Raw genomic sequence first — 12,385 nt, forward strand, 5'->3', positions numbered from 1 at the left:
AACTCGGGTCCTTCCTCTCCTCTATCTCTACCTGTGGTGTTCCCTGGGGGTCTAACCTCTCGCCCTCGCTGTTCAACCAATACCTGGCACTTCTTGCCCACTGCATTGCCGCACTCTGCCCCAACTTCCAGTGCTATGCGGCTGACACTCAGCTCATTTTCAGGCTACCCTCAGCCACCTCTTCTCCCTCTCTCATCTCTGACCGTCTGTCCACCAACCAGGAGTGGTGTGCCGCCAATGATCTCTGCCTTAATGCCAGTAAGACCGACATTCTTCTTATTGGCACACCCGCTCTCTCTGTTACTGTCACTCTCTGGTCGGCCTCTCTTGGCACTCTTCCTGCTCCCACCTGTGAGGCAAAAAACCTTGGGGGGAGAGGGGGGCTCATCTTCAACTCCACACTCTCCTTCTCTCCTCACATCTCCAACATCTCTAAGAAGTCACACTACCAGCTGCACCTCCTTAGAGGTATTCTTCATTTCCTCTCCTTGCCACATAAGCTCACTGTCTCCAGAGCTCTGGTTCTCTCTAGGCTGAACTATTGCAACAGCCTCTTTCTAAATCTGCCTGCTTCTATTCTCCCCCCTCTGCAACTCATCCAAAACAAGACTGCAAGACTTGTCCTTGGCCTCAAGCCCAGGGATCGTATCTCTCCAGGACTGAAATCTCTGCACTGGCTCCCAGTGGCTGCGAGGATCAAATACAAAACCCTCTGCATTGTCCACAAAGCCTTCTGCGGTTTGTGGCCTCAATACCTTCAACTCTCTCTTCCGAAATATCTCCCTTCTCGAGCTCTTCGCTCATCCGCCTCCAACTCCCTCAGGGTCAGTCGCTTCTCTAAGCAACGAGTTGGTGGGAGATCTTTCCTCAGCTGTGGCCTCCCTCTGGAACAACCTCCCTGAAACTTGAGGAGAATCACCTACAGTTTCGGAAGCACCTCAAAACCTTTCTCTTTGCTTCTGCATTTTCTCCTCCTCTCCCCTGCTGACTTCCTGGCTGAAACTGCACTGGTTACCTGGCCACCCTCTGAACTCGGTGCCCAGGTCCCCTACCCCGCCAGTCGCACACCTGCACTTGGGGATTTTTTTCTGTATCCCTACAGTCCCACTACCAGCACTTGACACCTGATGCCTGCACATACCCCTGCACTTGCCACCTGCTGGCCTTACTGTTACTTATTGTTATTTATTATTCTTCCCCCTCCGCTCCCCCTCCCCCACCCCCCCCCCCCCCCCATGTACTGCACGGTCCCCTCCCCACGCACGGGCGCGATCTGAATGACACCTGGCCTAGTAGGATCGCGGTCTGTCTTCCCTCTGTTCCCCCTCCCTTGCCATGTCGCGCCTTGAAACACTTGTGTATAGGCGCGTTATAAATGCCATATCATCTCATATCATAGTCGTGTCCACCTGTCACTCTGAATCCCTTATGGACACTATCTAAACAGTGCACACAATCAACCCATCATAACCACACAACACTAACACCAACACAAAATACTACCACACACCCGAGGCATGGAATCTTACCCATGTGGTTATAATGCGCAAGGCCGCTCATAAGTGACCACATGCAAAACACTCAGATGCCAGTTCCTCCTGGTTCTGAACCTATCCACTCACCCTTTCCCCCGCCTAACTCCCACCCCACTTTTTTGCAGAGCCACGCAAGCGCCTGGTGACTACCTATGGGTGGTAGCGGTGTGGTACAAATCAATTTAACATAACATAATACCAGTAATGATAATTTAAGAGAACATGAACCATGGCTCGGCCACACACTCCTGTTGGCTTTGCCTGTAAAAATGTCTTGTCACAACAAGAAAACATGTCCAAACTGGCAGCACAATGCAGCCAAGTCTAGATGTGTAATACCCAGTGATAAAAGCCACACCACTATAAGAAATGGCTTGACTGGCTGCCCTAAATGCCAGTCTAGAAATAGAACATCATCATGCTTGCTTTGTCATAGAATTCCAGTAAAAAAAAATAAAAAAAAAATGTTATGCCACAGCAAAGAATGGCTAGGCGGGTTACCCCAAAATGCCAGTGCAGCCACATAAACACCTTTCTTAAAATTCTATTTTTTTTTTTTTAATCAGCATCTGGCATCTATGATGGATACCCATTAAAAAGTGCGTTGTGATTGGGATTCCAAGATGGCTGCCGAAGGGAGAGCAGTGTGAGCGTGAAGCTCTCACCCACTGGGGCCAAAGACAAAGATAGATTAAAAGAGCCTTCTGCAGGTAGGGATTTATCAATGTAGGCTGCGGTGGTGAAGTGAAACAGCCCGGATCGCTGGGGGACTTTGGCAGAGGAGTGTGTGTGGCCTTTGTCTTTCCGCGTCTGAGGTGTAGGGGAACTACGCCCACGGCCGGTGCAAGCAGGCCAAGCTGAACAAGAAGAACCACTCGGGGAGAGGATCCAGTGTGGCTGCGAGGCGGGGTGGCGGAAAGCAGCTGCTGCCGGCTGGTGGAGGAGCTGCCTGCGATATTGGAAGCCCAGCGGGGCTGGATTTGTGGAGCTAGGGCTCCCCTGCTGACGAGCACCAGCGGGAAGATCGAGGCGGGACCAAGCCGCCACCGCACCGGAGAAGCAGCGTCTCATCAGAGAGATAGGAGGATCTGCAGGGGCCATACCCGTAGCCCACTACTGAGAGCTGTGCATCGGAGAAGAGCATCCAGAGCGGCCAAGAAGCCCAGGAGCAGCCACACAGAAAAAGTCAAGAGGGAGGAAGGTGGCAACCCTGAGGGGCTCAACTTCCCCTCTCCCCCCTCGGGGGAGAACCATCACAGGTCAGTGAGTGCCCTGGCCCAAGGAAAGAGTGCAAGCAGGCAGAGGTTGGCCAGTGCAGGCAGTGATCAGCAACTTTGAACAGAGTGACGGTGAGGCGTGAGGGAGCACGGCGGGAAGGCCCCTGCTTTGAAGCCAGCACTTTGCAGAGAAGACCAGGACAGGCCCTCTGGTGTTATAGCCAGGGCAGCTGGAGGCCCATTTGAGGTACATTTTCGATTTTGGAGCTGCATATAGTGCCTTTGCCAGCGCACATCCATCCAGAAGCACCACGCATAGGAGACAGTGACCGGTGGGGAGCATCTACATCCTCAGTGGGCAAGGAAGAATAAGGGAGAGGCCATTTGGTCAGGCTCAGGGCAGAGTGATCCTGGCACCAAGGGCAGGAGGAGGGTCATTTGAAACCCAAGGAGAAGAACAAACAGTAGTTCACCTGTGCACAGTTAGAGGGGAGTTCCAACCCTCTGCACAGTATCAGGGAGAAGAGGAGGGGGCAGGGCTCCCCCATCATACCTGCCTACGCACTATGTCCAAAAACAAGGGGAAGGACATGCAATCTGCCCCAAAGTCTCAAGAAACCACAGGAGGGCAATCTGCAGAGACTCTGGTGCAGAGACAGCGAGGTACCGGCTTGGGGAGATCATGGGCCCGGGGCAGGAGAGGATTTGGGGGGCGCTGGTAGCACTACAAAAGATTAAGTGGTCCCCCAGGATGTCCTTCGCCAATGCTTTTAGGATTTTGGGGACAAGATGGCGAACACCATTTAATCGCAGTTGAGCATGATGGTAGAGCAATTAGCAAGGGTCACGCAGAACCTCAAGACCCAGAGCGAAGACCTTGAAAACCGCTCGAGAAGATCTAACTTCAAAATAAAGTGCCTTGCTGAGGCGGTGGCAGACAAGGATCTATGCACAATGGCGCAGGAAGGTTCGCGGACCTGCAAGAGGTGGAAGGTGAAAGACTGGGCGGGGATAGAGCTGGACTGCATACACAGTGGGGTCCAAGGAGAGGGGGGGGGCCAGGGGCCAGACCGAGAGATATAGTGGTGGCCTTACAGGAGTATGGGCAGAAGGAGAAGGTGCTGGCGGCTGCCAGATCAATAAGCTACAATGGCTCTGAACTTCAGCTATTCCAGGACCTAGCCCAGACCACCCTGGTGAAGCGTAGGATGATGTGCCCGGTGGTGTGTGCCTTAATGCAAGCGGACATAGGCTAGAATTGGACCTTTCCCTTTGGACTACTGTTCGAATGGGAAGGGAAACAGCACCTGCAAGGAAGGTACAAGGGTACTGAAGATTGAGGACGAAGCGTCACCAAGGCAAGAACAAAGACCGGCGAGAGAACTGCTCAAGAGGTAAATGTGAGAGTGGACAAAGTTTTTCGACAAGGGGCTAAAATAAACAGGGTATAAGGGGCCCGGTTTGGAAGGTGCCCTCCCACCCATCGACACTAGAGCGCCACGGTGAGGAAAAAAAGGGGGGTAGTTAGGGGAAAGGTACCAGGGGGAGGTGGGTGGTACAGGATCTCTTGGTTTATCTACATGGGTCTAGGGCAGTGGTCTTCAAACTTTTTATGCCAAGGCCCCCTGAGCAAAAAATAAATGGTTCCGGACCCCCCTGCCCCGCCCGCCGTGTTGGTGTTATTTCTTTTAATAGAGATGGCTGCGGAATGCATGGTGTCCATACAAGAGCACACTGGAATGTTTTGTATACGTGACTGAGGAGCATGCCATACCGTGCCCACACTTAAAGAAAAAGCAATCAAAGAAGTTGCCTCACATTGTTAATACACGAGGCCAAACCCCCTTTCTACACAGCCACACCAGGATTTTCACAAGCTGCAGGCTAGCACTAATAAGAGATGCTAATACCAGCTCTGTTAGATAAAGCATGGGCCTGCTCTTTTTTGTCGAAATAAGCCTGGAGGCCTGCGGAGGTAGTGGCTGAGGATCTGTGGACCCTCGACCGTGCATTAGAAGACAGTTTTCTTTAAAACGCTTATTACTGGTCAGGCTAAAGTTTGAAAGTGGTACAATCCTTTCTGTGTAGCCTTTCTGTGCATTGTTTATTGGGTCTCTCTTGTGCAGTATCCTGCCCTATCTGTAGATATAATTCCCTAAAGAGGTTTCTGTATTGGGGTTGGGCATGCCCACACGAGACCCAGCCCTTCCAGCCATTTTATACTTGCTTCCAAAAACGTAAGCTGTCCAAATGAGCATGTATGGTTCATAGTTCCTATATCAGTGAAAGACGCAGGAGACCCCAAACTCTGGACTATGGTATTAGTATAACAGATAAACACAGAAAGAATGGTCCAGAGAAGCTTCATTTATGAACAAAGCATCAAAAGGAATTAAAGGAATTGTATTAAACCTGATACATTTAATTTTTAAAAAACGAATCAATCGTGACCTAATCAGCACTTAAAGTATTATTTTACATCACAAGAAGACCATTAAGAACATACCAATTCATACAATTGACAATACATCATTTGCCCATTCATCCACATTCAGACGACATGCATTCAACAATTCATACACATTCTACCCAAGTACAGTACATACGTGGTCAAACCTGCTAATGGTCACAGTTATAAAGTGCATTCAATGTACAAGACCACTAATAATTGTAACAAGTGTGGTCAACTACTGGAGTGGATCAATTAGATGTACAACACGATCACATCCCCAATTTCTCAACCGGTTTCGATGTAAAAAGCATCTCTTGGTAATGTCTTCCATCAGAAAAAACAGATACACTAAAGGCTGAAAAGCGAGGTGACGGCTTCACACGTACTCCGAAACCTTGAAATATGTTGGCCAAATAGGGCAAAAGTTAACAATGCCACATAAGAAGTGATGTGGTCGCCATGACAGAACTGGACAGTCAATAGTATGACATATCTCGGAAGCGATGTTGGAAAATCACAAGTTCAAATTAGGGCTGGAGTCATCGCATAACACGTGTGCCTCTCAAAGAGACCAAAGTGTAGACGTTACCCACGGGCGATCCAGCCCCGTATTCTCAGAAAATTCGATCGCTACTACTCCTCGCGACGCCACGTAAGATGCCACTGCATCTCTATCGTCCGTGTTAGTATAATGCGCATTACTATCATTTTAATTTAATGTTAGGGTGAGTATTGTGAACCGTGGTGCGAGCACCAAGCCATGCATCAGTTATGAATTTAGAGATTCACACATGCAATCCTTTTATCACAGACTTGTTTATCAAATGTAGTGATCTCTGATCGGGTATAGTCCTGAAATACTCTGATTTAATGCAAAGCATACAGGAATCCTTGTTGGTGCTATTTGTCCCCTTTCCCACTCTCAGAGAGGTATTTAGAAAGAGTACAATAAGAGTGTACCACACTGTCCATCTTGGAATGATAACCTATCAGAAAATAATTCATATGGTTAGTCTGGAATTGCACCTTGTGAAATACAAGTGAGGTGGTACAAACAGAACACCTGCAACACAGGGCCAGGTCAGTGGGCCCTCAGGCCCCGGGAGGCTGGTCACACCGCAGCGTGCCAGTACGGACAGTTTGAAACTGCACTCAGGCAAGGCCTGCCCTAAGAGCAGGTGACAGAAAAACCATTTACTTGGGCAGCAACAGCTGTGTTTTCACATTAGAATTCTTCTGTAAATTACTGGAATTACAATGTTATGAAACCAGCTTAATTTACATAGCAATTCTTTATTCATATTGAGGGGGGTTTGTCACACGACAGAGGTGTAGTTTGGGAGTGATGTGTGCCATTCGTGCATATTCTTCATGAATAGGCTCCTAACGGAGCCTGAGGCCCCAAAAAGGTCTGGCATCTGTACTTAGTGCGACGGGGACGGGCCTTTGTGGGGTCTCAGGCTTCATTAAGAGCCTATTCATGGAGACAAAAGAAAAAGCACACACCTTCTTTTGTCTTCATAAATAGGCTCTTAATGGTACCTGAGGGCCCACAAAGTCCTGGCCCCTGTCGCACTAAGCATGTGTGTCAGGGGCAGTGGATCGGGCTGCTGCTTGTTGATGTAAGCAACAGCCCGATCCTTTTGTAATGTATTCTGCTTTTTTTTTTTCGTTCTGGCTGTGGGTGCGCAGCCCCCTGGGCATGAGGATGTAGCCCACCAGAGGGGCACCCTCCACAGTTTTAATACTGCTGGTCTAGGGGGACTTGCACAGGTTTACTCTAGGTTGTTACAAGGGCTCAATTCCAGTGATGGGTCGGGGGAAGCTAGAGGCTGGTTGAGCCCATCGAGAGGGGGTGGGAGGGTGAAGGGTTAAGAAGACCACAGGAAAGAGTGAAGTGCTTCAGGTGACCGCCCTAAACGTCAGGGGGCTGAATTCCCTGGTTAAGAGAAGGAAGGTGGAACAGTTCTTGGGGCGGGGGAAGTCGCAGGAATTGTAACCCTCCAAGAGACACACGTTCGGATGGCGAGACAGGCAAAATCAATGGGTATCACCATCTGTTCCAATCCAATGCCCCTGGGGAGATGGGGGGGGGGGCTTAAATCGCTAGTCTGGACATCCCAGGCTTCCTGGTCATAGTCACAGAGGGGGACACAGAGGGTAGGTATCTGGCGGCCTCTTTCCAATGGGGGGGGGGGGGGCCCATCTACAGTGGCAGCAATCTACGCCCCAATACGGGGCAAGATGGGTTCTTAAGGGCAACACTGACCAAATTGGAGACTTGTCGAAGGGCAGATAATATTGGTAGACTACTTTAATCTGGCCTGGGATCCAAGAGACAACAGGAGCGCAACAGTGTTTCACAACCAGGTGGCGCCATCTACCTGCTTGTACGAACACATGGGCCAATTGGCATTGGTAGATGGCTGCATGGACCTGGGGCGGTGGGGGGGGGGGGGGGGGGGGGGGGAGTCTACACATTTTATTCACACATTCATACATCCTGCTCAAGGATAGATTACTCCTAGATTTCAAGGTCACTATTGGGCAGAGTCACAGTGATAGAGCTTGGAGTGATCGCCCTGTCGGACCATGTGCCCATAACGAATACCTTAAATATGAGACAGAACGAACCAGGCCTATGGTGGTGGAAGTTCCCTAGCGACATCCTTAAGGATGGAGTCCTACGTGAGGACAAAGAATACAATCTTGGATTACTTTGCGCTTAACGCAACAGAGGTTGTACGGGACTGGGTGGTGTGGGACACGTTTAAGGCTACATTGAGGGGGGGAGCTCATCGTGATGAAGTGCCAGAGGGACAAACAACTAGGTCTCTTACAGAAGGAATTGGAAGCTAAAAACATAAACAAATAATGGCTCAAATGGCAAATAACGCTGCAAAGGGAATATCGGCTGATTAAGGGCCAATTAGATGTTTTGCAGACTAGAGCTGCAGAGCGTTCATTGTTCTACCTCCAAAAGAGGGATTATGTCAAAGCCAATAAGGCAGATCGCCTGTCAGCGAGGTTGATTAGGAAAAAAGAAGTGTCAAGGACAATACTTAAAATAAAAGGTGGGGGGGCAAGAAAGCACTGCTCTACCTGACATAATTTCGGTTTTCATTATTCATCCCTGTACACATCAGATTCCCCCGAGGAGGGAGCCCAAAGGGAATACCTGTCCCTGTGCCTCTCCTTAAGATTACTCCTCAAGAACTGGAGGGAGACATTACTCCCGAAGAAGTAAGGGTGGCTATAGCTGCCGTACCATCAGCAAAGGCTCTGGGCCTGGGCGGTTTTCCAGCGTGCTTCTACAAAACCTTTAGAGAGGCACTGATACTGCGCTTAGTCCAGCTCTTCAACTCTTTTTGGGAGGCAAGGGGGGGCATCACCTCAACAATGGAAGAAGCCAAAGTTGTGCTGCTCCCAAAGCTGGGTAAGGATGTCACTATGCGGTTTGTACTGGCTAATTGCCCTTATTAATCTAGACACAAAGATCTACACCAATGTTCTGGCATCACGCCTGGATAAGCTCCTCCCCAAACTGAGGCAGACCTCGGATAACATTCGGCGGGTCCGTCATCTGAGTGAAAAAGTAAATAAATCTAGAACCCCTGCACTTATACTAGCGTTGGATGCTGAGAAGGCATGCACTCGGTCGAATGGCCATTCCTCTTCCATACCATGGAGGTTATGGGATTTGGTTCTAAATTCCTTTCAATGGTAAGAGCCAACTACCGAACTCCCTCCTTGCGCCTGGCAATCAACAGGCAACTTTCCCAGAGCATCAAGGTCTCACGAGGCACTAAGCAGGGTTACTCGCTCTCCCGCTCTTATGCGCCACACAATTGGAGCCGCTCTTGGCCAGCATTAGGGCCTTTGTGGATATTAGGGGTGAGGAGCATAGAGTTGCAGCATTTTCTGATGACATGCTCCTCTTGATCACAGAACCAGAAACCTAATTTCTGGAATTTCTTCTCTTTGGGGAGGTGGCAGGGTTGACTAAAAAAATGCCCACAAATCAGAGTTATTAAACGTGACCTCCCCCTCAGAAAAGGTACAGGAGTTGCGGGGTATAGATGGACAGAACCAGGCATTAGAAATTTGGGGGCCCAGATAACTGGTTCTCTGGGTGCTCATAACCGTGCCAACTACCCGCCTTTATCGGAGAAGCTGCACAAACTGCTGGCAGAATGGGAGCCCTTAACAATATCCTGGATGGGGAGGATAAATGCCCTTTAAATGGCGATTGTGCCAAGAATCCTGTACTATTTCACAGCCCTGCCAGTGGGGTTCCCCAAGGTTTCTTCAGGGCCATTCAAAAACATGTGGGGTCATTTATTTGGAACCACAAGAGAACCAGGGTACCTATGCAGATGCTAATGTCTCCCAGAAGCAAGGGAGGACTGTGAGCGCCAAACTTCCGCCTCCATTTCCTTGCAGCTCAAATCAGAGTGAGCCGGGATTGGTTCAGTGGCAATTGCTGGAAGGTCTGGTGTTGCTGGAAGGTCTGGTGTTGAATGGACAAATCGGTGGTGGGCTTGCCGCGGTGTTGTGGCGACCCAAGGGCGATAGACCTGCAAATATGTACCATTTTCCCCTGTGCTTTGAAAAGTGCTCTGCTTTTGAAAATCGGGATTTACTTGAAAATGTCCCAAAAAAAAAAAAAAACTTCCCCCCTGTGCCTTGAGCAGTTGTGCATTTGATGGTAAAAGAGCACCTCAATGTGCACTACTATGATGCACACATTTAAATGTCCTTGGTGCATGGTTCACCACTTTTTTTTGCGCACGTGAAGTGAATGAGCATCCCACCAGGTTTTGAAAATTGTGGCAAGATGGTTTATACCGAACTGATCACTTCTTCACGCTATTCGTTCACTCCAGAAAGTGTGGTTTGAGGTGTCAGAGGTGAATTAGGAATGGGAAAGGACACACGAGAAGTAAAGGGTGCTTGGGCTTTTTACTGTTTCTGCAGTCATTAACCCCATATTTGCTGATGAGCAGGTATTATGTTAAATACCATTAGCTCCAGAGCAGATACTGTGACTGGAATCGTTAGCCCCAGAGTAAGTACTGTGTATAGCAGGTACTGTGTCTGTAGTGTAAGCCCCAGGGCTCCACCTCCAAATCCCTCAGGATCAGGCGCTTCTCTAAGCAACAAGTTGGCAGTAGATCTCTTTCTTGGGCTGGGGCCTCCCCACCTCTCTGAAACTTGAGGAGAACCATCTGTGGTCCCGGAAGCACCTTAAAACGTTCCTCTTGGCTTCTGCCTTCTCTCTTCCTCTACCCTGGTGATCTCCGTCTGTTCCTGCATTGGGCATCTGGCTACCCTCCGACTTCGGGCCCAGATCCCTTGCCCACCCTGCAACTTACCTGCACTGCCTTAGGCTATCCTTGTACTTGGATCTGTATCTGCAACCCTAACAGTCCCCTCACCTGCGCTTATTTGAGACCCGTTGTCTGCGCTTAAGTCATGCACCTGCCACCCGATGGCTGCACTACCTTTTGTTGTGTTATAATGTGTTTTGCACGTTCAACTCCTCCCCTGCCCCTACCCTCCCCTGTGCACTTGTGTAGTCTCAATGTCACTGGGCCTAGTAAGTTTGTTGTTTTGTTTTCTTTTGTACCCCTCCCGTGCCTTGTTCGCGCCCTGAAACACTTGTGTATGGGCGCGATATAAATAAAATATAATATCATATATCATGTCAATGTAGGTATTCTGTTATATGTAACAGATTAGCAGGTACAGTGTCTGGAATCGGTATCCAAGATCCTGAACTTTGTCTGTAATGATTTACCCCAGGGCAGTTATTGATGTAGCTGATGAGCAGGTGAGATGTACTATATCGGAAGTCATTAGCTCCAGAGCAGGTATTGTGTCTGCACTCATTCGCTCCAGCCGGAGGACATGATGGGTCTTTACCATTAGCCCTAGCGAAGGTAGTGTCTGCCAATATTTATTGGGGTTGCCTGCAGTTATTATACATGTAGTCACTTGCGCTAGAGCAGGGTCTGTGCAGCAGCTGCTGCTGTGTCTACAATACCAACAGCAACTGGCTGCCCTGTGCATACCTGCCTAACTTCTAGATTTTTCCCGGAGAATTTTAGTCATTTCTCCGGGTAAGACCCTGGAATCTCAGGAATTTTTATGGACGAAAGCTTTCACCGATGCTTTTTTTAAAAAAAATGTTTAATGCTTGCAGGACTTTGACACCGCGGACTCCCTGCCCGAGTGTGGCTTTATCTCAGCAGCAATGACTGGAACGCTTCCAAAATAAAACGCGCAGGTGAAGCGCGTTTATTTTGCTTCACCTTTCATTCTTTTTTGCCGACTTTCAATGCGAGCGCGCGTTTATTTTGCTTTCGTTCTTTTTGCCCAGGTTAGGGTGGACTCAGCCCCATTGAACCACAGCCATCAGGTTTGCAGGCTGGACAACTCGCCACTGCACTACATAACCTGATGAAAAACAACTAAGGTGAAATGTCCAATTTCCATACTGCAAAGTTCATGGAAAACCTTTGTATTGGTTCTTGGAGTTTACATGCGCCCATTCTAACGTGTTGATTTTATGGAAGGCGAATGCAATTTGTCCTATGCAATGTGGGTGGTTGTGAAAAGCCAATTTAATGAAATATGCACATTTCACATTGAACTGCAAATTTCTGATGTCACATCACATTGCAACAGAGTTTACCTTTTTGACATGTGGGCGGAGCCATGTGCAAGTGGGCGGAGTGTGGTGTGACTGTGGGCGGGGCACACATCTCAGGAATTTTGATTTTCAAATGTAGGCAGGTATGGTCCTGTGTATCAAAACCAGATGCTCAGAAAGCCATGTATTTCCAATAGTACAATACAACGAATTAAAGCTTGAAAGTGCATTCCCAGGGGTTGCTAAAGAGCTCCTCTTCCCGGTATAACAAAAAGGACCGCATGAGCGGATCGCTCGCACGCACGCACTCACTCACCTGCACCTCCTGCTGCTCCTGCTGCTGCCTGGGATCAGGGCATGAGCGCCTGCTCATAGAGGCAGCCTTCTGCTGCTTTCCTTATCAAGCGCACACGCGTAAAGTCTCTTACAGACCCGATAGCATTGTGTGTTTGTTTGAAAGTTTGCCGACATTTTCTAAAATGCCTTTCGGGCGTCATGACGTATCCACGTATTTCTGTCAAGTCGT

General features: G+C 49.0%; 1 protein-coding gene across 1 annotated transcript in view; it reads right to left on the reverse strand.

The window, feature by feature from the left end:
* LOC138521970 (decapping and exoribonuclease protein-like) overlaps positions 1-12,329 on the reverse strand; it is a 61,864-nt gene extending 49,535 nt beyond the window's left edge. Inside the window, exon 1 of the mRNA XM_069635163.1 lies at positions 12,176-12,329. The gene's annotated coding sequence lies outside the window, so the exon portion shown is untranslated. The remainder of the gene's footprint in view (positions 1-12,175) is intronic.
* Positions 12,330-12,385: the final 56 nt, after the last annotated feature.

This window comes from Ambystoma mexicanum, chromosome 13, assembly GCF_040938575.1.
Source record: "Ambystoma mexicanum isolate Mex_15411 chromosome 13, UKY_AmexF1_1, whole genome shotgun sequence".
Taxonomy (NCBI): domain Eukaryota; kingdom Metazoa; phylum Chordata; class Amphibia; order Caudata; family Ambystomatidae; genus Ambystoma; species Ambystoma mexicanum.